The sequence below is a fragment of the Drosophila obscura genome, unplaced genomic scaffold (assembly GCF_018151105.1).
Source record: "Drosophila obscura isolate BZ-5 IFL unplaced genomic scaffold, ASM1815110v1 contig_190, whole genome shotgun sequence".
NCBI classification, from domain to species: domain Eukaryota; kingdom Metazoa; phylum Arthropoda; class Insecta; order Diptera; family Drosophilidae; genus Drosophila; species Drosophila obscura.
In genome coordinates, this window is record NW_024542779.1 from 397,473 (window position 1) to 421,637 (window position 24,165).

At 44.4% G+C, this 24,165-nt stretch overlaps 1 protein-coding gene across 1 annotated transcript in view; it reads right to left on the bottom strand.

The window, feature by feature from the left end:
* The window catches only part of LOC111071970, an 85,001-nt gene that overhangs the window by 54,836 nt on the left and 6,000 nt on the right, over positions 1-24,165 (bottom strand). Inside the window, exon 2 of the mRNA XM_022363531.2 lies at positions 12,781-12,907. The gene's annotated coding sequence lies outside the window, so the exon portion shown is untranslated. The remainder of the gene's footprint in view (positions 1-12,780; positions 12,908-24,165) is intronic.

The following is a 24,165-nucleotide window of genomic DNA, read 5'->3' on the forward strand; positions in this document are numbered from 1 at the left end:
TTAGACGGCCGTCTAGGCGCCTCTTCTGGGCCGCCACTTGAGTTTTTGGCTTTGTTTTTGTTTCGCTTTCTCCCTCGCTCCCGCTACCACTCTCTCTTTCGCTCCCTGTGTGGCAAGTGTGGCAAGCATTTACGGGAATGGTGTCAAAATAATTTGGGTTGTCATTTGTTTCCCCCGCCACACACCCCCAACGTCCTTCTGTCGCTTTTTCCTGAAGGTAAAAGTGTTTTATTTTTTTCTTCTTTTGGTCAGCGAAAAGGCAGAGACGTGTGGCACTGGGAGGGGGAGGAGTGAGGCTACTTAGGGGTGGTGGAAGAGCTGGTCAAGAGGTACGCCATGTGGAGGTAAGGGTCCACCAGGGGCCTCTAATATATTCTTTATGAATTACCAATTGGAAAAAATCGAATAAACAATCGATGGACATAAGGAGCGGGCAAATGCGAACGAGCGGTGGGGAGGGGGAGAGAGAAATGATTTACCAAAAACAGTCTTAATACTTTTCTTAGTATTTTACTATTTTTATTTTATCAAATTTTAATCGAAGAGTATTTCTTTTTTTTATTTATTTTTTATTTTTGATTTTCAAAGGACTTTCCGTGCTTTTTCCGTAGATCTTCTTTGGCTTATAGTAGTTAGTTTTCGCCCAGTGATTTTTTTTTGCATGCCCATAAATCATTTTATGGATGAAAACAATCCTCTGATTGATGTTCCATCGAATTAAATGTCACTTTGGAGCCAGAAAAAAAAAAGCAGGACCAAGAGGCAATCAGCTCACAGATCCAAGGAATTCCCCAGTACCCTCCCCAATACCCTACCCAGTACCCACCCAATACCTAAGTCGATTTACCCCACCACTTTTCCCCCTCTTGAGTCTCTCCTGCGACTCATCGCCCAAACATCATCATCATCATCATCGTTTTGCCTTTGTTTGTTTGCTAATAGCTTGTTAGCCATTTCAAAAACAATTTTCTTACTTACAAATTCCAACAACAACAACAGAAAAAAAAAACAGCCAACAGGACAGGGAACACAGAGGGAACAACAACAGGCATTAGACGACAGCAACATGTGTAGACCATAACTTTCACTCCCACAGCCCCCCCAGCCTGTCCTTTGCTTTCGCTTGCTCTCTCATAATTCAAAGAACAAAGACCAGAGAGCAGAAAAAAAGAGAACACTGCCGTGACAATGGGAATACCCTTTAAGGAGTCATCGAGGGTATAAAACTGCTTCCTTACTCGGGGGAGTATCTTTTTTGGATGAGCGCAAGAATTACTGGGAACACTGGGAACCTATTTTCTTCATCGGAACTCTTGGACCTACGCTTGGGCATTCCTTTTGGATATTTTCTTCGCTTGCAGTCTTTCCAGAAATTGTACTGGAAATTCGTGCGTGGATACAACATCCATTTGGGATATTTTTGGCCATTACGCTCCGTTTTCGATTATTCTTCGAGGGCCAAATGGACTACAGATCAAAACCGAATCGTTTCTATGGCATAAATTTGCAAAAATCTCATCCATGCCCTGCCTCCCTACACTCCCGCATACACTCTGCCAGAAAGAGGAAAAATTCATCTCCTAGCAAGAGGAAATGGATGGAAATCAGCAAGGACTACGACTAAAAGTTTGCTGGAGGAGCAGTAGAAAGTAGTAGGCAGAGGCAGGAGGAGGAGTGGCAGAAGGCAAGAGGCAACGACTGAGGCAGGTAACAGGTTTTTGGGGCACACGCACACACACACACACGCAGGCAGCGGCACATATTGACAGGTCGTGCCATAAATTTGCAGGTAACAAGCAACGCCCAGCCCTCCACAGACCCTTGAAAAGAAAAAAGTTGCAAGGGAAATCGTAAGGAAAATATCATTCATACGACAGGTGGCAGTGGCACATCCACAAAGGGACTGGCTAGTGGTTGGGTGGGGGCAATGGCAATGGGAAAGGCTTTTCTAGCTAGCAAATGAATTGGAGATTAGAAGGAATGAAAGCAGGGAAAGAAGAAAATCGAATGAGATATTCCCAACCGAAGACTTAAAGACTGAAAAGTATAGAGAAATAATTTTCCAAGAGAGAATTTAATCTTTAGTAATATTTATAGCTACACATAGACAATTATAATAATTATGTATAATTATTACAGATAATTTTAAATATACAAAAAAATAGAATATGATCTATAATGTAATACCCCATAAAAATGAAACCCAAGAAAAACCATTAAATGGGGTTTACTCTACATTCCATTCCACTGACAGAAGGTGAGGGAATATCAGCACAGTTTTATATCCGAAAGAGCCTAGAGAAATATATGTATATACCAATGTATCCCCAAATACGTTTCCTTAAGTGTGGCATATAATTCCAGCAATATATTGTCTTTGCTTAAAGATCATTTGGAGTTGGAAAGAAAGAAAAATCCATTGAGTTTAAGTTGCTGCAAACTTTTTGTCTTTCTTTTCCTTTGCGGATTTCTACTGATCTTTCTTTCTGCTTTTTCTTTCCCATTGTTGAATCTATTGATATTGTAGCTTTTTATATAGAAAAAATCAAGGCACTAATTTAAAACAAAAATTAAAAATTAATTTAAAATAAAAATTAATTTAAATCCCTGCCATTGCCTGCTAATTGGCCTGCCCAAAGAACTCTTTCGCTTGTAAATGATAGCCAAAAAAAAAAGATAATGTCTAATCTCCCATTCCACATGCCATAATCCCCACAGCTCTCCACTCTTCACAGCTTGTGGCATGCCCCCCCGGAGCTTGTTGTTGCCTTGCCCAATATATCATGACACAAATAGAAGGGGTTTGCCTTTGCCTTTGCCCTGCTCCGCTTTTGACTCTGACTCTGATTGTGGGTCTCCTCTGACTGGTTTTCCCCCATCTCTGGGGGTTCCATCCTCTGTTCTGTTTTACCCCCTCTCCGCTCCTGATCCTGTTGCCGCTGCTGTTGTTGTTTTTCGACTGGAAATGCCAGGCTGTTACACATTATCCTCGTCAGTCCCTCATGTTTTTGTTTTTTGTTTTGTTTGTTGTTGTTGTTCCCCCTCCCCCAACCTGCCTGTACACTCGACAAACTTTTGTCGCAAGTTTTTGTCGCTTTGTGTCGCCTTTTGTTTTCGCTTTCAACCCTTTTTTTTTGTTTGTTGTTGTTTTCCTTTTTTGTTGGGGGGGTTGTTGTGTTAATGGGAAATTAAAATTCACTTAACAACATTCCAGCACTTGCCACATGCCACATGGCCACCACACCACCATTTGCCACTTTAGTTTCTAAATATTAAATTTTAAAATTTCATTTCGTTTCAATTTTTTATTCAAATGCCACAAAGTACTTGTTAAGAATTTATGGATGCCACAGACAGCATGGGGGGCATGTGGCATGCGATTTGCATGCCTGTCGGAAGGATATTCCAAATGCCACACAGGGGCGGGCAGGGGGGCCCAAAGCGAAGGGGTTGCCTGGTTAATAATAAATAAATAAAAGCAAAAACAATCAGCCAGCAGAGGATAGAAAATAAGTTAAGCAACGAAGTGGGCAATACCCTGCAAAGAAAGGAGAAAAATCTTATAGCCAGAAGAATTTTCACCCAAAGGTTATCGTTAGGCCCCAGAAATAAAGTACACAATTTTTGGGCTGCATCGATCTACGGAACGTAAAGAAAAGAGCAGAGCAACAGAAGAGAGAGAGGCAAGGCAAAGTGCAGAGACCAGAAAGAGAGCAAAAAGAGTGGCCAGAGAGAGAGAGAGAGAGCTGGAAGAGAGCAAAGTAAGATCAGGTAAATGCAAGAAAAATAACAGAGAGAGAGAGAGAGAGAGAGGAGAGTAAAGCACATGCCCAAAAGGTAATGCAAATGCTCATCCAACTTTTGCGTGATTCCTTCTTCCTTTGCTTGGGGGCTTGCTTCTTAAAAGCTTCTTCTGGCACTCACTCCCCCGCCCCCCTGCTGCTGCTGCTGCACACCCTTCCGCTCATCTGCATCTTGGTTGAGAGAGAGAGAGGGGAGAGAGAGAACTCTCACCCACTCTGTGTGTTTGCTCGAATTGAAATCAATTAAAAATCAATCAACTCAAATGTAGTGGAAAACAATTTTTAATTGAAAAGTGCAGACGAGTGGCCCAGGAAGAGAGCTGCCCCAGGAGGCTGCAAGCACTCACCTGAAGAGACACACACACACACAGAGACAGAGAGAGAGAGGCAGGAGTCCTGTGTCCTGCTGCTGAGTGCTTCCAATGCCTGGGAGTTCAAGTGGCTTTCCACAAACACACACATACACAAGCACACAAACACAAACACACTCACAGGAACCCACAGACAGACAGACAAACAGACAGACAGACACACAGAAGTGGAAAGTGCATGAATATTTTATGAAGATAAATAAGGATAAAAACTTCAAACGACCACCAAAAGGGTGGAGTGGGGTGGGGTGGTGTGAAGTGGGCAGACCACAGCAGGACACTGGACAGCAGGAGCAGCATCCAGTAGGAGGACCCACTCCACTCCATTCAAGTGCAATGGCATTTGGCATTTTTGGTATTATTTTTTTTATTTTATTTTTTTTTGCATTTTTTACATGCAAACCAATTGAAACAGAAATCAAAAAGTTCCACTTGCCGCTCACACGGAACTAGTTCTGCCCCTGCCCACCACTTTGATTCACAGATTGAAAAGTTTTCACTTATCCCCCCCACCTAGCACACGCACACAAGAGGCAGCCAGCAGCAGCATATGGACCATGCAACCGCTAATGTTGCAAGCAGAACAAGTTTCAACGGCAGACCCTGTAAACCATTGCAAGGGCTCTCATTTTGGGGAAGGATCCCCACGGGGAGATCCCCCAAATGGGAGATTCCAAATTTAGGCACAAAAGCAAAAAAGCCCCATAAATATAATATAATATAATATAATATAATATAATATAATATAATATAATATAATATAATAATATAATATAATATAATATAATATTTCTTGCTCAGCACCCGTCCCATTTTGCAGGGTATCCTTGGAGTCTCTAGCAAAGACTCATGTGGCAATGGCTGGCTGCTCTTTTAATGAACTTTGTCCATGGCCAGCGCCAATGCATTATGAGAGCTCCAAACGCTCTCCCCACCCCGCCCAGTCCCACGGCCAAACAGAATCGAAAGCAAACAAACAGCAGAACGGAACAACGGAGAAACAACAACAACAACAGCAGCAGCAACAAAAAAAATTCCAAACTCATTTCAAAGCTATTAGGAAAAGCAATGGGGGGGGGGAGGGGGGGAAGGGGGAAAAATAGAGTACGCTTTCCCCAAAAAGAAAATTCGAACAAATAAATGAAGTTCTCTGTGTTCGCGGATTATTTTCACAGTACATTTACAGGATACTTAAGTACAAGAAGAAAGCTAAGGGACTGTCCGTCCATCCGAATGGCTGCCAAAGCAAATAAAAAGACTGCAAAAGACTGCCATAGACACTCTTTGGATCCATGCGAATGCTCAAGAAGTTCTACGATCTTCGCAAAAGTATTTTATTAAGTTATTTGCAACTTTACTTGGCATGTGGCAGAATGAAAACCGAAAAGAATATCCTTTTAGGCCTTCGTTCTGCTACTTTTCCTTGTACTCCTCTCGTGCTCTGCTCCCCTCCCCTACTCCCCTACAGCACTCTTCTTCTTTCTTATCCTTCATCTTTTTGTGTGTTGTTGTTTGACCAACAAGGGGCAGTCCCACTCCCCCACTGGACACTCGACACTCGAATGTAATGTCGCATGTCATTAGAAATGTACTTTGAGATGAGAGCAGAGCGACTCCCCAACAAGGAGAGAGAGAGACAAGCAGGAGGGGGAGTAGGAGAGTGTGTTGGAAAAAAAAAGTGCGTAAAGCAACCTACATATAATTTCTCTCTCTCTCACTCTCTCTCTGGGTTTTCTATTTCACTCTCTCGGTCTGTCCCTCTTTTGGTTGCCATTGTAGGCGGCTTTGGGTCATTAGGTGACGCCTGTCCATCCATCCATTGGGTGGCTAGAGGGGGGGCACAAAACGTAATTAGTCGACGACGGAGACGGAGACGATGACATCGAAACATGTAAAGTGGAGCGCTCCACTGACCCAACGAGAGCCATGGCCCACTCTCTCTCTCTCTCTCTTTCTGTCTCTCTGTCTGTCTGTCTCTTTAGCTGGCCATTCCCTTCATTACCTTCTTTCCTTCACTTTTCTGCCCGCTTTTGTGCCCCTTTTTATGGCCATTGATGAGAGCCAAAGAGTCTTTGGGCTACAAAAAGTTGGTAATTAGGATGTTTGTGCTGACAGACAGACAGACAGACGGAGACAGGGAGCAGGGAGAGGGAGAGAGAGAGCTGGGAGAAGCAGCGGGTTGTCTCTGGGTTTAAGTTTTGACGGGGCGCGGGGGGGAAAGAAAATGGCCAAATTAAAGGCCAAGCGAAGAAGGGGTTTGAGGGCGAAGAGCGAAGGCATTTGTAAATTGAGTTGACATCTCTCCTGGAAGTTAAGAACTTGTTTAATTAGATTTTATCATTATAATCAAGTCAAACAGTGGCGACACGCGACTTGAGACCTGTGGGGTGGCGGAGGCGGAGGCTTAGACTCTCAACCTCTTGTCCTTTGCTCTTTTACACTGCCCCCGTGATTGCCCCAGAGGATACAATTTAATGAGTGCCATTGGCCATTGCATCTAAGATGGAAGATCTAACAGAGACAAATAAAATATAAATCCCATTAACTGCTCTTAAATTAATCTTAAACACAGTCCAACGATTGCAGAACTATTTTAATTTATTCAATTGAATTTAATTAAATTAATTTATTAGCGTGTATAATTATATATTAATAATTAAGTATAAGCATAATTTTTTTTTTTAATATAATTATTAATTCCCCAAACGGATTCCCCAACAGACATATGATTCATTTTTCTGCTGTTCTGAACGTTAAATATATATTTTTATTTATTTTTTATCTTTGGGGGTTACCCAAAAAGAAAGCATACAAGAAAAGTAAAAAAAATATATATATAATAAAATGTAAAAATAAAAATAAAATCATATACAAATTCTATTTGCCCAAGATTCCCACACTTTGAATAGGTGGGGTAGTGGCAGTGGCTTATGGAGAGTAATAATTCCAACAGCCTTTGGCACTCCTTTGTGGGTGGCATATAAATTCATTTGATACCAAAACGATTTCCATTTCCATCGAGTGGAATTTTTTGTATTTTATTACCGATTTTCGATGGAAATCCTTTTGGATTTCCCCACCTACCGTTGGCCAATCAATTTCTGAATGCCAGCAAATGTGCAACAATGTGACTTGAGCGCATTTCGTTGCTGCTGCTGTGCTGCTGCTGCTGCTGCACATTTGCAACTGTAAGTCACTTGCCACACCCTTCATGGGGCAGCCAAAGAGAGTGTTAACAATAAAAAACCCAAGTTGGGCACACCAAAGAGAAGCACGTACGCCATTCAGAGAGTTCAAAGTGGGAGGGGGGGGTGGTGGGGTGGGATATATACTTTATTCTTCAACAACAACAAAATCTCTCTGGCAGTGGCAGGGGCACCTCCAATTCCATTTCCAATTCCAATTCCGATTGTGATGCCAAATCCTTTTTTCCCATTTAGGACTCATAGAAATGTTTTCTATACATATATTTTGGTAGGGGCAGTGCGTTTAGTTGCCTTAAATAAATAATATGTGCAAAATGAAATATTCAGAGAGTGATTTGACCCACCCCCACTGGACTAGCCGCCCACTCAACCACCGAACCACTCAGCCATACAACCCATCAACAATACAATTTCATTTATAATTTAACATTTTGTGGCGGTCTTTAGAAGCAACAAAAGAGGCAGCAAGAGAGAGACCTTTGGGTTGGCGCAGAAGAGGACATCTTTAATTGAGCGACTGAAGCCCCCCGCTAGACGGGTGCTCATATTTTATAGAGAATCAAAAACTCCATTTGCTGGAGTTTTCCATCACTGAGCCAAGGGGTAGGAATTAATAGAAATTAATTAATGCAACTTTTTAGGGGGCAAAGAACTTTTTCCGTATGAAAAAGAGGTGCGCGACTCCTCCGCTCTGCTCCGCTCCGCTCATAACATTCATCGTATAATTTCTTTCAGTGCAGTTGCAGCCAGGCAATCCTTTCAACCAGAATTGTGATGCGCTTCAATTACTCCAGCAGTCAATGCCACTCATACACACAGAACACAAGCTGCTGCTGCTGCCACACAACAGAAAATGAAGAGGCAAGAGGCAGGCACATTGAACGCTGGAGTGGCACAGGCGACAGAGAGAGGGAGAGCGAGAGAGAGAGAGAAAGAGCCTTGTGTACTTATTTTTAAACGTATTAAGGAAGCGACGGCACTAAGGAGACGACAAGGAGCTTCCTCTCGCCGCCGCCCCCTCTCCAGCTCTTCCACTCTCTGCAGCGTCTGGGGCCATTGAATAAATGATGCACCTGCAACGCAAAAGGGTTGCAGCGGGCAGATGGGGGTAATGGAGAGGAGACGCAAATGATACCCGACATTGAGTTGCCATATCCGTCTTTCGCATGCCACATTGCCTGCCGCATGCCACATGGCTTTAAATACATCACACTGGCAGGGGGAGAAAATCTGTTCACTTATAGTAATCGATGTTCAAACAAATTCATGCCGATCACATATCAATAGACACCGATAATAAATCTAAATATTCGAATTAATGTAAATTAATTAAATTAAATAATGTAAGCGATTATTTATGTACACAAGCATGTACCTACACATATAAACATGTATGTTTGTACATATGAATAAAAAAATAAGCCAGTCAAGTCAGGCACATAGAGATATCCTGCACCCCTTTAAGCCCCCACGCATCACTTCTACACAGACAGAGAAGCAGAAGAAGAAGTTCCACTCCTCCTTCTCCTCCTCTTCCACCAGAAATGAGACTTTGTTATCCAAATATTTTCTTTCTTTACGAAAACCCAAAAAATAAAAAAAAAGGAATGAGAATCCCAAGAGATCGACGGGGGGGTGTGTAGGCAGGGCTAAGGCTAAGGAGCAGGCGATTTAAGTTTGAGCTCACCCCCCTCCAGCCGACAAACGCAAGTCAAAGAGATCGGACATTGGGCCACTGGACATCTCTCTGCCCCCCTCCTTGTTGCAAAATGAAACCCTTCCACTCCTGGCAACACGGGGTAAAGTTTTCATTCCGCTTAACAGATTTCGCCTAGCATTAGAGTCTGCTACTGCCACTGCCACAGTCATCCCTTTTTCTTTGGCAAAAGTTTAGCTGCCCCTCCAGTTCCTGCATCGCCTTTTGCTCCCCTTTTTTGCCTTGTGGTTGCTGTTGCTGCTGCTGCTTGCTGCTGCATTCCCTCCTGCCTGTCGAATCCTTAGCTAGACGCAAATTTATGACTGTCAAAAAAACGAAGGGGCACGGGGCACGGAGCACAAGTAGAAAACTTGAACTTAAAAAAAAAAGTGTTAAGAGTCACCAGCGTCCACGGTTGCAGCATCCTTCTGTAGCGTTTTTCACCATTTCCCAAAAACAGAAATTTTAAGCTTTGACACTTTTCCCTCCCTCCACCTACACCTCCTCCTCCTCCTCTGCCACACACAAAAAAATGTTGCATAATTTATGGACAACTTCCCCCCCAACCCCTGCCGCGTGCCACAAAAAAAACTGAGTTACAACAGTCGCAAAAGAACTCGGGGCGGGGCATCTAATAAACCTTCAGCCCCGTGAATTGTGGAGTGTGGAGTGTTCCCTACGGATGCCTAAAGGATGCCCACTGCAAGGCAGATAACTTCTTGATTTTTGGGTTCCCTTTTTCAGTTCCCTTTCCAGTTCTGTCTGCGTGTGGAATTTCCCTAAGCCATTCGCCATTCGTTGGTTTTCCAGCAAAGAAAACTCCGCCATTAAGTACTTTAATCCTGCAGCTCCTGTAAATTTGAGGCGTGCGAAAAGCCGCTTTAGCTAACTCGATTCCAGTGTTGCCCGTTTCCCCCATCAGATCCATCAATTAACTCGAGACGACTCCCAGTCCAGACACCCACGAAAGCCACAGAAGAGGACAGAGACAACAACAGCTGTCGATTCCTCTCAACATACAAAAACACAACAGCCCAAAAGGACCAAGAGACACACAAACAGACGGACGGACGGACAGAGGGACAGAGGGAAGGCTCGTCAACGCATTGAAATCAAAGCCACAAAACCCATCAAGACAATTTTTAATGACGCCACGAACAGACGGAACCCACAGAGCTATCATCCATCCGAATCCTCATTCCTCCAATCCCTTAATCCTCAATCCTCGTCCTGTCTGCGGTTCCATCATTGTGGCAGTTGACAGTGGAACAGGAGGCAGGAGGCATGTCCCCTGTCGAATGAATACCAGTTTGTACCTCGGAAACATTTTTGAAAATGAAACAAATGCAAATTGTTGTCATTCAACGATGTCGCCGCACAAGAGAGACATGCCCCCCACACCCCAACCAACCCATCACCTCCCGCGTAGTGTGGCTCTGCCATTAATCCAGGAAACAAGAACAGGAGGAGGCGAACCAGGAACAGGAGCAGGAGCAGAGGCAGCCATAAACCAGCAATGTGTATAAAGGATACCCTGCAATTATTGACGTTAAATGGTCTTTGATTTTGTTGCTTCTTTTTTGGTAGATTAATGGAGCGTTTTCTTTATCAAAAGCTCCATTAAAAATGGGAATTGTATTTAAACCAGTTTAAGCTAATAAAACTAAACCGATTTGCATGATTTTCGGCCTTAAGGCATACAGAATCGTGTGAACTATATATCCATCAAATATCTTTCAGGCTAAGATTATAAAACATTTCAAACTTCTCACCGATTTTCAACAGTTTCTCCATTTGGGTACAGCATTTCTTCAGCTATAATACCACAAAATATCAGCTTTATATCATCGCAAAATGCAGCCTCCATAACTTTTCAGCAATTTATTGCTTTGGATGATTTTTGGAACTTAGTTACCGAATTTTCCCATCTCTCACTCCATTAAATAACAGCCTGCAATTGTCTGTGCAATGGCAGACAGTAAAACTCTGGGAATTATCCCTCCTTGAACCCTCGTGTGCGGGGGTACTCTAATACCCTCTAATTCTGTGGCTATGATTGCGGGGGGGAATACAGCAACAGCAACGACAACGAGGACGCATGATTTTTGCGGTGTTTTGTGTGTATATTAATGCGGCTGCGAAAGTAGCTTTTAATTAGCATGTTGTCTGCGGCCGCAATTACCCTCCAGTGTACCACCAACCCCCCACCCCCCACCACCCCACCACACATTCCAATGGAATATATCCTGCACCCCGACTGCCTGCTGCTACTGTCAGAGGCTTATCTTCTCCATGTTTTTGGGGGTTTTTCAATGGCTTTTTGGTTGACTGCTGCTGCTGCTGCTGTTGCTGCCACTCAGGTGGCATGCAACACACACACACTCGGGCGTGTATACGGGAGAATAGTTTCGAGGGTTTCGTCCCCTGATTAGCTCTCAATGGGGGCAGGATGGAAGGGGCAGGCAGGCAGCCAGAACTGGCTTAAAGTGGCTTAGGGGCCCCCAGGAGCCTCCCCAGAGAGTGGCTGCAAATAGGCTGAGATACAGATACACAGATACACATTCACCCACTGGAGCAGAGCTTCAAACTTTTGAGAGCAGGGCTTAAGCGATTGGCTTCGTTAGCGATTGAATGGTTGAGTGATTGAATGATTGAGCAGCCAGAAAGGAAAGTGTGGCAAAAATTAGGGGAAACATTTAAGGGAAATTCAAGGCAGTACAGCCACTCGGGCGGTAATGAATTTCCTTCAAAAGATCTTTGGAATTTCTAAATTATATTCATGACTATTTGTAATATTTCTTGATTATTAATATTAGGCTATAATTAATGTTAATATTTTATAATTATATTATATCTTTAATTATTATTTTTTTTTTTTCATTTTTCCTTTTATATTCATATAGATTTTCCTTGCAGCATTGTCACGCAGCATGCAGCAGTGCACCTCTACTTTGTGCAAACTTATTTCCCTTAAGGCCCCTGGGTTCTGGCTGACTTTAAGAAGGCGACAAAAATGCTAAATATGTGCATATATTCATATATGTACATATGTTTACATATGTATAACTGTGGCACTCCCTTGCTGTCGCCTTTGCCTGCCGCCAATTGGATTCTTATTCCATGCCAATTAGACGGCACGCAGGCGCATGACACAAACTACTCATAGATGAGTAGGGGGAGTAGGAGGAGGGAGTAGGGCGGGCGAGGTTGCAGGTTGCAAGCGTACTAGTACTACGATTATTAGTGGCATAAAGTGTTGACTGCTTGTGGGGCTGTTGTTTTTTCTGCTGCTGCTGCACACTCGCACGATATTTTCCTTCATTATTATTTCTTGGCACGCGATCTGACAAGTTAGACGACTTTTTTTTTTTTAGCCGGGGTTTCTAGTTGTTTGGACTTTGGAGCTGTCGCCCATTGCGCCCATCGCCTTGAGCTGTCGTGTGTTTTTTTCCCTTTTTTTTCTGTTGCTCTCCCTCTCTGATTTACATCGAATCGAATGTTGTTGCTGCTGCTGCTGTTGTTGTTGTTGTGGGTCTGCCTTTTGTGTTTTGTGTTTGTGTGTTTTTTTTTCTTGGGAGAGTGAGCTTTCCACTTACTCGAAAGCCCCTTCGCCTGCCCCTCCTACTTATCCACTGCTGATGATGATGATGATGTCGTCTGATGTATATATATAGATTTAGAAATTATAGTAGTTGATGGCTTACTTGCAATTAGTTTGTGTACGACACGAATCTTGGTTGTTCCTCTGTTGTAGATGTAGATGTCGCTGCTTCGATAGTGGCGTCGCTTATTTAGGGTCGCGATTCGTTCGTAAGAAAGCCACCCAACGATCTGCAAAAAATAAAAAAAATAATTATTATGGTGTATTAAGATACGTTTATATTTAATTATCGATACCATCAAAAAAAAGCAACCCCAAAAAGGAATCAGAGAAAAAATAAACACCTGCATTTATTAAGAAATTCCTCAACTTTGGGTGGTTAAGTGGGTGGTTTGGTGTGGTGTGGGGGCTGCCTGGTGGGGGCCTTGGCTTATCGTAAAACATTGTCGTAGAACGTGATGTCCGTGGCTCTCTAATCGCCAGACGACGCAATGGGCTTGGGCTGTGGATGGATGGGCCCAAAAGATAAGCGATAAAATGCGTGTTTTTCGCCGCTAAGTAAATGTTCTTATCTTCTGCGGATTTTTCCATTTAAAAAATATTAGAAAGAAACAGTCAGCCAGCCAGCCAGCTAGCCAGCCAGACAGCCAGCCATGCAGATGGAAGAGATCTCTACTTATTGGCCAGAAAGATGGATCCAAATATGTTTATTGCAGGAAATATCTGCTCGCAGTTTAATCCGCATGGCCTTGGGCTTTCTACGAGAGTTGCCACCCAAAATTCTTATCATTCTGCGTGTGGAATCTTATCTCAGGGGGGGGAAGTGAAGTTGCAAACAGAAGCAAAATGCGGCCCAAACGCAAACAAAATTTAAGCAAAAAAAAGATGAGATGAGACGAGAAGAAAGGTTGGCGGCATGGAGCCCCAGACATTACATTTTCTGCTCCAAATACGCTTTTCACAATTTTCACACAGAGATGGAGATGGCGATGCCGAGATGGGAGAGACTTTTCTTTTTTTTTTTTTGTTTTGTTTTACTTTTTTTTCTATATGTGTGTGCGCAATGCTTGTTAGCAGAGCGTGCATCCCATATAAGTATATACAAATATATCTATATATCTGTGCATGTGGATATATATATATGCATGGGGTCTGGCTATCTGGCAGGCAGTCAGTCAGTGGAGCCACTGGGCCTCCACTCCACTCCACACATTTCGCATTCGTGTGTTGTTTATTGTGTTTTCAAAAAAGTGAAAATTGCATTTTCATTTTCTCGCTGTTTTCCTTTCTATTTTTTTTTTTTGTTTTTGTTTTTTGTTTTTTTTGCTTTTGTTATGTTTCTAATGCAGCTGCAAAAATTAATTCCCAAATTCGGAGGAGAGCTGTGCAGTGCAGTGGGTGATATTTTTAGACGCTTTCTATTGGCTTTTAATAATGAAATGGTGCAGCAGGAACGATGTTATGGAACAATCAATGCACACAAAAGAAAGACTGGCATTAGATGCATTCTATTCTCATCTAAACCATCATTCCCTGCATCATTAATTAATGCATTAATTCAATTTCGTTCCGATTCCACATGCTGGTTGCCATTCAATTCCAGCATTCCTAGAGATGGTTCATTCATTTCACTATTAAAACTTTTTTTCAAATGTTTTTCACTCTTTGGAAGCATCATTCCGCATCGGTATTCAACTTTTCCATTGTTCCATTTCATTCCAATGCGTGTAATTGAATTCCACTGTAATTTTTTTTTCCCCTTTAGATCATTCCATCATTACGCATCATAATGCCGCACTTATTCTCCATTCCATCATCCCACATACCCCACATGTCCCACATATTCCACATTCTATTTCATTTTCATTCCATTTCATTCAATTGCCTTTCATTAGCATTATCCCTGCCTCGAATCATTTTTATATGTAGATATATCTATATGATCCCCATATCATGATGCCCACCATCTACCCCTTTCCCTACTTTACCACCAATCCCACCATTTTTCCCTCTTGTTGCGTGGAAGTTCGCATTGAAAAATGGAAAGTTTTTGCGTTAATTTTAAATGATTATTAACACGATAATCAGCGGACGGGACGGACGGGACGACGGGACGGGCTTCTCGTTCGTTTATCGTTTTGTCGATTGCTGTTTTTGTGGCTTATTTTTTTTTCGGTTTCGGGGGAAAATCTATTTCCCTCCCGTGTTCATTCAGCCGATTATTTTTTGGTTTAGCAGGGCGGTGGCAGCAAAGGGGGGAAAACTCTGTTGAAAGCGATGACATCTAATTAATTTTCAATGCCCTGTGATGCCTGCCGCCTGCCTCTGTCGCTCTCTGTGCTGCCTGCCTGTGCCTTCCCATTGGTGCTGCTTGCTGCTGCCACATGTGTGGGTTCGACATTTGCTGCAGTTTTAATTAAGTGTTTAATTAATGATGAGGCATTCAACATTCAACAGAATGGTGCACTTGCGATAGCGATATACGGGGGCGGGGCGGAGATATAGCAATTGAAACTGCAATTTCCATTGAATGGCACCGGCACAAGGGGGGGACTGGCAGGGGTGAATGCAGTATTTTGGTATTCTCTTAATTGAAGTGGGGAGTCAATCATTCCCAGAGATACGAGTGCGAGTGCGAGTATATTCTATAAAATGCAGTTCATTGGCCACAAAAGCCACACCACAAAAATCACTAAAAATGTAGAAATAAAAACCCCCGCGAATCAGTTCTAAAATATTTCCAAAAATCATGATTCTAGTTTGGAATGCATTTGGAATTCATTCACTCACTGAAATTCATTCAATTCTTTCCTCCTCATTTGTCCTTCCGTCCCTTGTTCTTGTTTCATGTAAAACATTATCGTTATACCTCCCTCCCTCCCCACCATCTCGTTTGGTCTCCTGCTATCCTGCCCCTCGGCGGTGCATGAATCCCCCCCGAATATTCTGAAACTCAATAAAAAAAAATATAACAACAAATTGACTCCCTGATGTGATTCCTTGCCTTCCCTTCGCGTTCGACAATCCTTCCGACTCTTTACTTATGCAATTACAGGCACATACATACATGTCTTCCCCCCCCCCTTGCACATATCCCCCCCTCACTGTCATAAGTCCAGTCCCCGTCCCCGTTCCCGTCCCATCGCGTTCTCAGAGGAGCAAGAAACAGAAAACGCAATCGGAGGCTGTTTATCTTTTGAGTCCTTCCGTTCCGCCTTCCGTTCCGGAGAGGTCTCCAAGGGATAACGGGTGGAGGCAGGCCCGGGGGTGAAGAAAAGGTCGTGTGGCCTTGCCCTAGGACCCAAGGACCCTTTTCTCCTCCCCACACATGTGTGTATGTGTGTGCTTTTTCAAGCATTTTTCATTTACATTTTCAATAATAAATCCTTGGCCTTGACTTTGGCCCCACGGGGTGATTGGGCAAAAAGGGGGGAAGAATGAGTGCGCCAGAGAGGGATGGGGGAAGGCTGTGAGGGTGTGAGAGGGGTAGGGGTTGGGGTGTCTCATTGCCAAAACATTTATTTATTATGGCCCTTCGTAATCGTTTAAGGACGCAGGAGGGCAAAGGAGCAGTGAAAACAAGGGGGGGGGAAACAGAACGGAAAGAAAAGATGGCCAAAAAAAAAGGGAAATTATTCAATGGTTCCAATGGGGGATTCATGGCTCGCTGATAGATACGATCGGAAAGGCGGGAAAGCGTGTGTCCATGCAAATAAAACAAAAGGGAAATCGAAATATTTATGGCCCAGCGACACCTTTGGGATACCCTTCCTTCCTTCCTTTCTTCCTTCCTTCCTTGGGATATATGTATGTACATATGTTAATAAGTGTAAACTTCTCAGCATGAAATGCATATAAATATATGCAATAAATGGTTTTAAATTGTCGCCCCGAAATATTTGTGTTCCCCCCACATTTTCCACCTACCCAAATATATTCCTTCTTGGCCTCTTTCTGATACTTTTCTATCTTGTATCTTGTTGAAAGAGTATCTGCGATGGTAGGCTTAAAGTGCCAGAGGGCAGGGCAGCCTTTCCTGTTGTTCTTTTTCGATTCCATAAATTCTCTCTAAATTCGATTTATGGATCTATTCATGAATCTTTAAGCAGTCCTACCCCCCCATACCCGCTCTCTGTAATTATTGGGCTCTCAAATGTGGAGCAAAAATCTATGAGGCATGGGGGCATGGGGCATGGGGCGCAGGCTGTAGCTTCAGGTTTTTCCAGAATCCAAAGAACCCGCGAAACCAGTTCCAGAAACCAAGAAACCAAGTCCAAGAAAACGGAAACCAAACCAAACCCCCAACTGATGGATGGATGGATGGATGGATTGTGGCAGACAAAACACCTCGCCGCTTGCCTCTTTGAGGCACAAAACCGGTTCACTGTCGCCTGTGGGCTGGCTGCTCTCTGTGTGTGTGTGTGTGTGTGTGGGGGCGTGGCAGTGGGGCAGCACATAATAAATGAAAAAAATACAGAACAAAAAAAAAACAAACAAATCAAAAAAAAAAAAAGGAGCTGAATTTCCTTTTTGGCGATTTATCAAAGAGGCGACAAATCTGGAAAAGCCGAAGCCATATTCCCCACTCAATCGCAAAATCCCCAGTGGAATCCCCTGCACAGCTGACTCCTGGCGCAGCAGCAGCAACAGCAGCAACGGAAGGACAACAATCGGGTGACAAAAGTGTGTCCGAATGTCCAGCAAATGCAAAATTATTCATAAAATGTATCTGCCGTAGGAGCAGTACAGAAGGAGAAGGATAAGGAGTACGACAGATGAGGAGGAGCATGTCAGCAGCAGGGGCACGGCTGGGGGCAGGACTCTGGGAGGGGGGACACATGTTTTGTGGAAGGCAGCAAAACAAACATAAAACATACAACAAATTAATGTTGAAAGTGTGTCTGGCCTGGCCTGTCCTTCTGTGGGGCCAGCCAGCCTGGAGAGGAGTGAGCCCCAGAGTTGACCCCAAGAACCCCAATCCGCATCCGAGTCCAAAATCCGAAATCCCTCCACCATTTGACGCCTGACGCCTGCGGTTTGTGGCCCATGCCCCATTGACCCTCGCACTCTCTCTCACTCCTCCCTTCTGTGTTGATAAGCCGCTTAACTGTTTGTTGCACCATAAATATGTTGGAATAGAGGTGAAAAGGGGGGGAGGAGGAAAAAACGAGCAAGAGAGAGGAAATGAAGAACATGAAGCGATAGGAAGCGTTGGCCAAGAGAGCAGTGAGCTGGGTTTAGGGAACAGAAATCATTCCAAGAAATGCCACACGACATGGATTAAAGTAAGTAAAACCGATCCACATAATTAGAATTAAAAATATAATTAAAATTATATAATTAAAAATTAAATAATTCAAAATTAAAAATAACTAAAATGTTATTGATTTAATGTGTGATTAAAAAATTAAATGTGTGGTCGATTTCCGCTTCTTTTGCTGGTTTTTGTTTTCGTATCGGCTGCCAGCGTTTACCCAGCGGAAAGCCCTGGGGAAAATTTCATCTCGCCCAAAAACGCAAATTGCATTTGTGGCAAGCCTTTCTGGCTTTTTCCACATGCCGCCCGCGTCTCTGCATCTCGCTCTCTATCCTCGCTCTTCTTCCTATGCCGCTCTTGTCACTTTTGACATTTCGCTAAGGTGCAGGCAGCGTGGTCCTAGGAACCAAAAGTGGGGGTGGGCTTTCGATACATTTTTGAGCATGATTTTTTAGAATTAAAAAAAATTAAATACACTGGCGGGAACAGAGAGGGAGGATCAGAGTGGCGTCGGAGGTGGAGGAGGAGGATTCGACTGTGTTGGCAAAGGAGTGCCAAAAGTTGTTTGTTTGGGCCATAAATCTGTTGCTGTTGTTGCTTTTCGTCTTGCCACAAACCCTGGGCTGTATGGCAGGAGGCAAAGGATTGTGGCAGCAGTAGCGCCAGGACAGGGAGGGGTGACAGGAGACGCCTGTTGCGGTTTTGAATTTTCTGTTTACATTTTGCATTTGGCCAAAAATCGAACTGACAGCCGGTGGGAGGCATGTTGGCTTGCAAATTAAACGTTTTGCGTTTGGGGCTCGTTTGGTGCCACAGTCCCTCTCCCGTGCCCCGTGCCCCTTGCCCCTTTTGCTCCACCCCCTCTTCGTGCCACATTATTTGCAATGAAAAGTAAAAGTTTTATGCTAAATTTGTTAGCTGCTGAAATATTTTGTATCTTTACGTTAAAGTGAGCGCAAAAGATGATGGATGGATGGATGGAAAGAGCGAATGTCAAAAATGAAACAAACAACGAAAAGAGAAACAGAGTAAAAGGAAAGGAGGTATGGCATACCCCATGGCACTGCCAATTGGACGAGAATAAAGACACACAGCTAATTCCACAAATTTCGGTTATTTTTGGCTATCGATAATTATCGATTTTCATTTAAATTAAATATAATATGAATGCAACTGTGGCATGCTTGCATCTCTCTCTTTGTTGTCCATCATCTTTACAGGGTATCATCCATCATTCAATGTGCAACTGAGACGAAATGCCAACCATCCACCCACCCATTCCCCCGTCAAAAAGACAATGGAAGCAAACACACACACACACACACAATTTTCGATGCAATAAAAAGCGAAAATCAAATGAAATTTCGTGTCTTTAAAAAATTAGAGCTAAAGCGGAGCTCCAGACGCGCACATTGCCACATACCAAAAGATACTACGACATCCGAAGTGATACGAATACGAATACGAATAGATATGAATATATATATTCACATGTTCACATATGTATCGTGAGTGCATAAATTATGAAAAAAAAAAAAACGAAAGATTCGTTTTATGGGTCGCTGACCATTTGGCCTTTTTGGGCCAAATTCATTTGTTGTTTTGTTTTTGGTTTGGTAATTAAGTTGCAAACGCATTTGTTGTGGGGCACGTGCATGTGTGTGTGTATGGCATGTGGAGGAACGGAGGCAACCAATCGGTTGGTTGGGCTCTCAGGTCAGGGCTGCGGTCTTCGGCGAGCAGAAGATTCGCTCAAGCGATAAGGAGAAACGATCTTAAATACATATAATTACATTTGCAGAAAGTTGCAGAGAATCCTGCCTCCGAGTATCCGTGAGGATTGTAGGAGGAAGAAGAGGGGACTCTGCGGATCTCCCATTCCTTTTTGTTGACATATCGATGGATGCCCCGCCACCTCCTTTGTTGCCACTCTACTGCGTTCCACTGGAAAAGCCTCTGCAGCTGCAGCTCTACCCTGGTGTGGGTAGTGGGGGGGGAGACTCCCCCCTCTTCGTTGCATAACACTGCACACTCATCTTCCACTCTTCTGCCTGCTCTCACCGATCCCACTACGACTTTTTCCGCCTCCTCCTTCTCCACCGACGACGATGACAATTTTCATCGAACAGAGAAACAGAGACGATCGATTGTGTGGCAGCCAAACCCTGGGATCGCCATTGAATGAACGATGGAATGTGGCAAGGGGTGCGCGGGGGGGCGGAGTGAGGTGGGAAAATACTAAGGAAATCATGAAATTTTATAACCGCCAATCGATGGGTTCATTTCATGCAATTTTCATTCGAGAAACTCGAAAGACGAAAGAGACACAACAGAGATAGAGACACAGAGAGAGAGAGAGAGAGAGAGGGGGGGGCGGAAGATAGAGGGGGAAGAGAGACGATGACGACGACGGTGCCACAATGTGGGTGCAGTGGGTGCCAGTGGTTGGTGCCGGTGGTTCAGTGGCGGAATCGAAGGGGGCTATGCGGCAAGCGGCAAGCGGCAGAGGATTGCCAGTGGTAGCAAAAGCTTGGTGGCAGCGACGGGGCAGGCACAGACGAGGCGGGGGGTCAGGTGTGGGTTGGTCATGTTTTTTTTTTTTTTGTTTCCAAAGAAAAAGAAACGAAAATGAAGAGAAGTAGAAGGAGAGGGCGACAGCGACAGAGAGAAGGAGAGGGAGTGGGAGAGGCGCACTCTTCAAAACGGTTTTGCTTCATTGCACAAAAAAGGTTGAAGCGCTTGGTTCTCCACCCCCATGCCCCCTGCCCCTCAACCCGCCTCTTTACCACTCTGCCTTCTCTCTGTCTTTTTTTCTGCCTGTGTACTACTTCTACCTCCTGTTCCTTCCACTCCAACGAATGTGCCTACCGCCTCCACTCTTCTGTTGCACTCTCCTATTCCCATCGATGACTCTTTGCCTGCCACTAAATGAGGCATGAGCTCTCCAGCCGCTGCTTTGCCTCTCCGCTGTTGCCAGGGGAATATTCATGCTAAATTTATGGCAAGCGAAGACTCCCCTTCCCTTCCCAACCAAAACGCAAAATCCCATAGAGGAGATACAGTGCCAAATCCAGAGACCCTATTGCACAGGGTATCCCTTTGGTCGTTGCACTCTGCTGACACCTTCTTAAGGGGTGTACGGAGGGGGGCATTTGCAGCCGTTGACAAATTATTGGTGCCCAAAAATAAAACACAAAACAAAACGAGCGGCTTCGGCTTCAAGCGCTGGAGCATCGAGGCATCGAGGCATCGGAGGAGTCATCGATGGATGCGAGAGATGCAAAAAGTATTCGCCAATAATCAAAATATGTCGATGAGAATTGGAGGCTTAGCTGTGACAGGAGAGGGGGGAGGCGTGGCATGGTACGAATTGAAAGGAAAAACGGGGGAAAAACGGGCCAAAAGCGTAGAAGCTGCCGAAGGCAGAGAAAAACGAAAAATTGGGGGAAATATTTTGAGTATTTTCACGTGCATTTGCATAAACGCGAGTGTTGCACAGAGAGAGAGATAGAGAGGGTGGGGACTTGTGGCACAGTGCCGTTGACAAGCCTTTGGGGTAGGGGTGGACATGGGGGGAGGGTGGGTTGGTGCAGCAGCAGCGATGGCAGCAAAAAGCTTTTTTGGCAATTTGCCTTCAAATCGCTTCTTTTTTTTTTTTTGCTTGCGCCAAGTGGCGGCACCACAAAACCACGCCCCCTAACGCCTCCAGGATCTACTGCCACAGGAGATGCAACGAGAGAACGATGCAACGCTGCAAAGAAGGGTGGGGGAAAACGGGGCGCGGCACAAATCAGCAGCAGCAAAAGAGTCAAAGAATTTTCACGTTAATAAACAGGAAAGAGTGGATAGGAGAGCCCCCCCACAACCAGCAATTTCTCCTTGCAACTGCAACACCCTGCCACCCCCTCTCTATGCTGGCAACAGCAGCAGCAGGAAGAGGCGGTATGATGCCATGGCCCGTTCATATTTTTTCGGGTTTTCGGAGGGTAACCGGTTCTTGAAACAGGCCTCAAAGAAGTCGCCCCAGAGGCCCGATGAGAGCAGAGAGCAGTCCAGATCGAAGTCCAGTGTGTAGCGGGAGTGGATGGGGGGTTAGCCGTAGCTGATCCTCTGGGAAAACTTTTCTAGAAATGATGCCCGAGATTCTCAGATGATGCGTGGGTAAAAAAATGACACACTAACATTTTGGTATTCCCAAAGGAAAACCAATAAAATTGCATCCCAAAAAAAATGCATTGATCTTTGCTGTTGCAGCAGAGACACAACATGTTGCATTGAACATCTCTCTCTCTCTCCCTGTCTTTGCTGACATGTTCTCTCTCTTCTCTCTTTCCCTATTTCTTACAAGAAGCTTTTTTTTCTTTTGCTTTTCGTTACTTTTCGTTGGCGGCCACTGGTCGCGTGACCCTGAAAATGCATTCATTTCTATGTAGGCATGCTCTTCCCTGCTCTCTCTTTCTTTCCGCCTCTCCCTCTAATACTTCTAGTGAGTGCTGAGAGGCCGCCCCTCTTACTGCCGCCTCCCCCACCGCACTGGCAATCATTAACATTGCGCTTCGTCTTCAAACATTCGTCTTCGGCTGTGGCCTCATCTTCGGCTGACCGAACACGCACTCGAACTCGAACACGCACGCATACACCCAAATAGACACACACACATCACACATGACGAAGAGGGAGCCAGCGCTAATGATCATTGCGCAGCAGTAAATCATCATTAGGCAGCGGGCAAAACAACACATGCGTCGCCGCTGTAGCTGTTGGTGTTGCTTTTGTCGTTGTCTGAGCCTCCCACTCCACTCCACTGCAATGCACTTTATCCTCCTTCTCGCACAGGCAGAGCAGAGCAGCAGGCAGCAAACAGCTACAGAGGAGCAGAGCAGCAGGCAGCAGCAGGAATTTCTATACACACACATACATACATAGAAAATAACAGCAATATCTCGCCCGCAGACGACGACGCAGCCGGAGGAGTAAGCAGCGCAGCAGCCGCGCAGCAGCAGATATGGGAACCGGTTATTCTTTTGCATATTTGTTGTTTTTTTTTTTGTTATTCTTTCTGCTGCGTTGTGCGCCTTCTGCTTCCTTCTATCGCTCTCTCTCTCTAACCTCTAACTCTCCTGGTAACGCGCTTCTTCTTCTGCTGCTGCTTAGGAATTCATTCGCTCGCTCTCTTTCACAGGAATCGCTCGCTTTCTCTCTCTCTCTTTTTCGCTCTCGGTGGAAGTGCATCCTATCCATTGATAAAATCACTTTAATTCACTTAATCACTTTGGTTAGTTTCGATCGTTCGATCACAAATTTTCGACCATCAAGAAAACTGTTTTTTTTTTTCTGTAACCCCATAATGATGATCAGCATTCTAATTATTATCATCAGCACTTTTCTCTCTCTCGCGTTTCACGCTCTCTCAAATCTCGCTCTCTAAATCTTGTTAAAATCCACTGAAAAATGCCATCGAAATAAAATATGCAACCAAAGAGCAAACACACAAAAGTCAACAAAATAAAAAGTCAAAGAATAAACAAAGGCAAAGCCTCACGATGCAGCCACCACTGCACCCCACTCTGTGCCACACCTCTCTGACTCTGTGCCCCATGCTCCATGCACCCTTCCCCTCAACCATACCCATTTTTTCCTACAATTTACAAGAAAAAACCAACAAACAATTGGCGGACGAAGCATCTGGAAGAGCGGAGTGCGAAGCGCACATACACACACACACAATTTTTGTGGCACCAAATTATTCACACCTCCACTCCTTCCACCTGCCGTGCCCCACGGTGGTGCACTGCACTGCACTTCACTCCACACACTCCACGCCCACTCGAGACGCACACAATACCACTGCCACCCTGCCCTTGCAGCTCAAAAAGCTGCAGCCACAAAACTCCGAAGGCGAAGCCCAAATCGCGCACTGGAAACACCGCATTATTATTTTAATTACACGATGAAAAAAAAACACACACACACACACAAAAGCAGCGATGGAGGGGCATGGCCATGCCACAAGAACAACAGCAGAGAGTGTGGACTCGACCATGGGTATACCCTACATATCTACAGTGCCTAAGAGTAGAGTGACAGTCGATCATTGCAATGGAAATTTCTTCTTTTTTTCTCGAGGTTTGGGTTCCCTTTGGTTATGCCACATTGCAAACACTTGTGGAGGGGGTATCTCTGTGTGGCACGAACACGAACTCGACTCCAGCTTCACTTCTTCATGGTAAG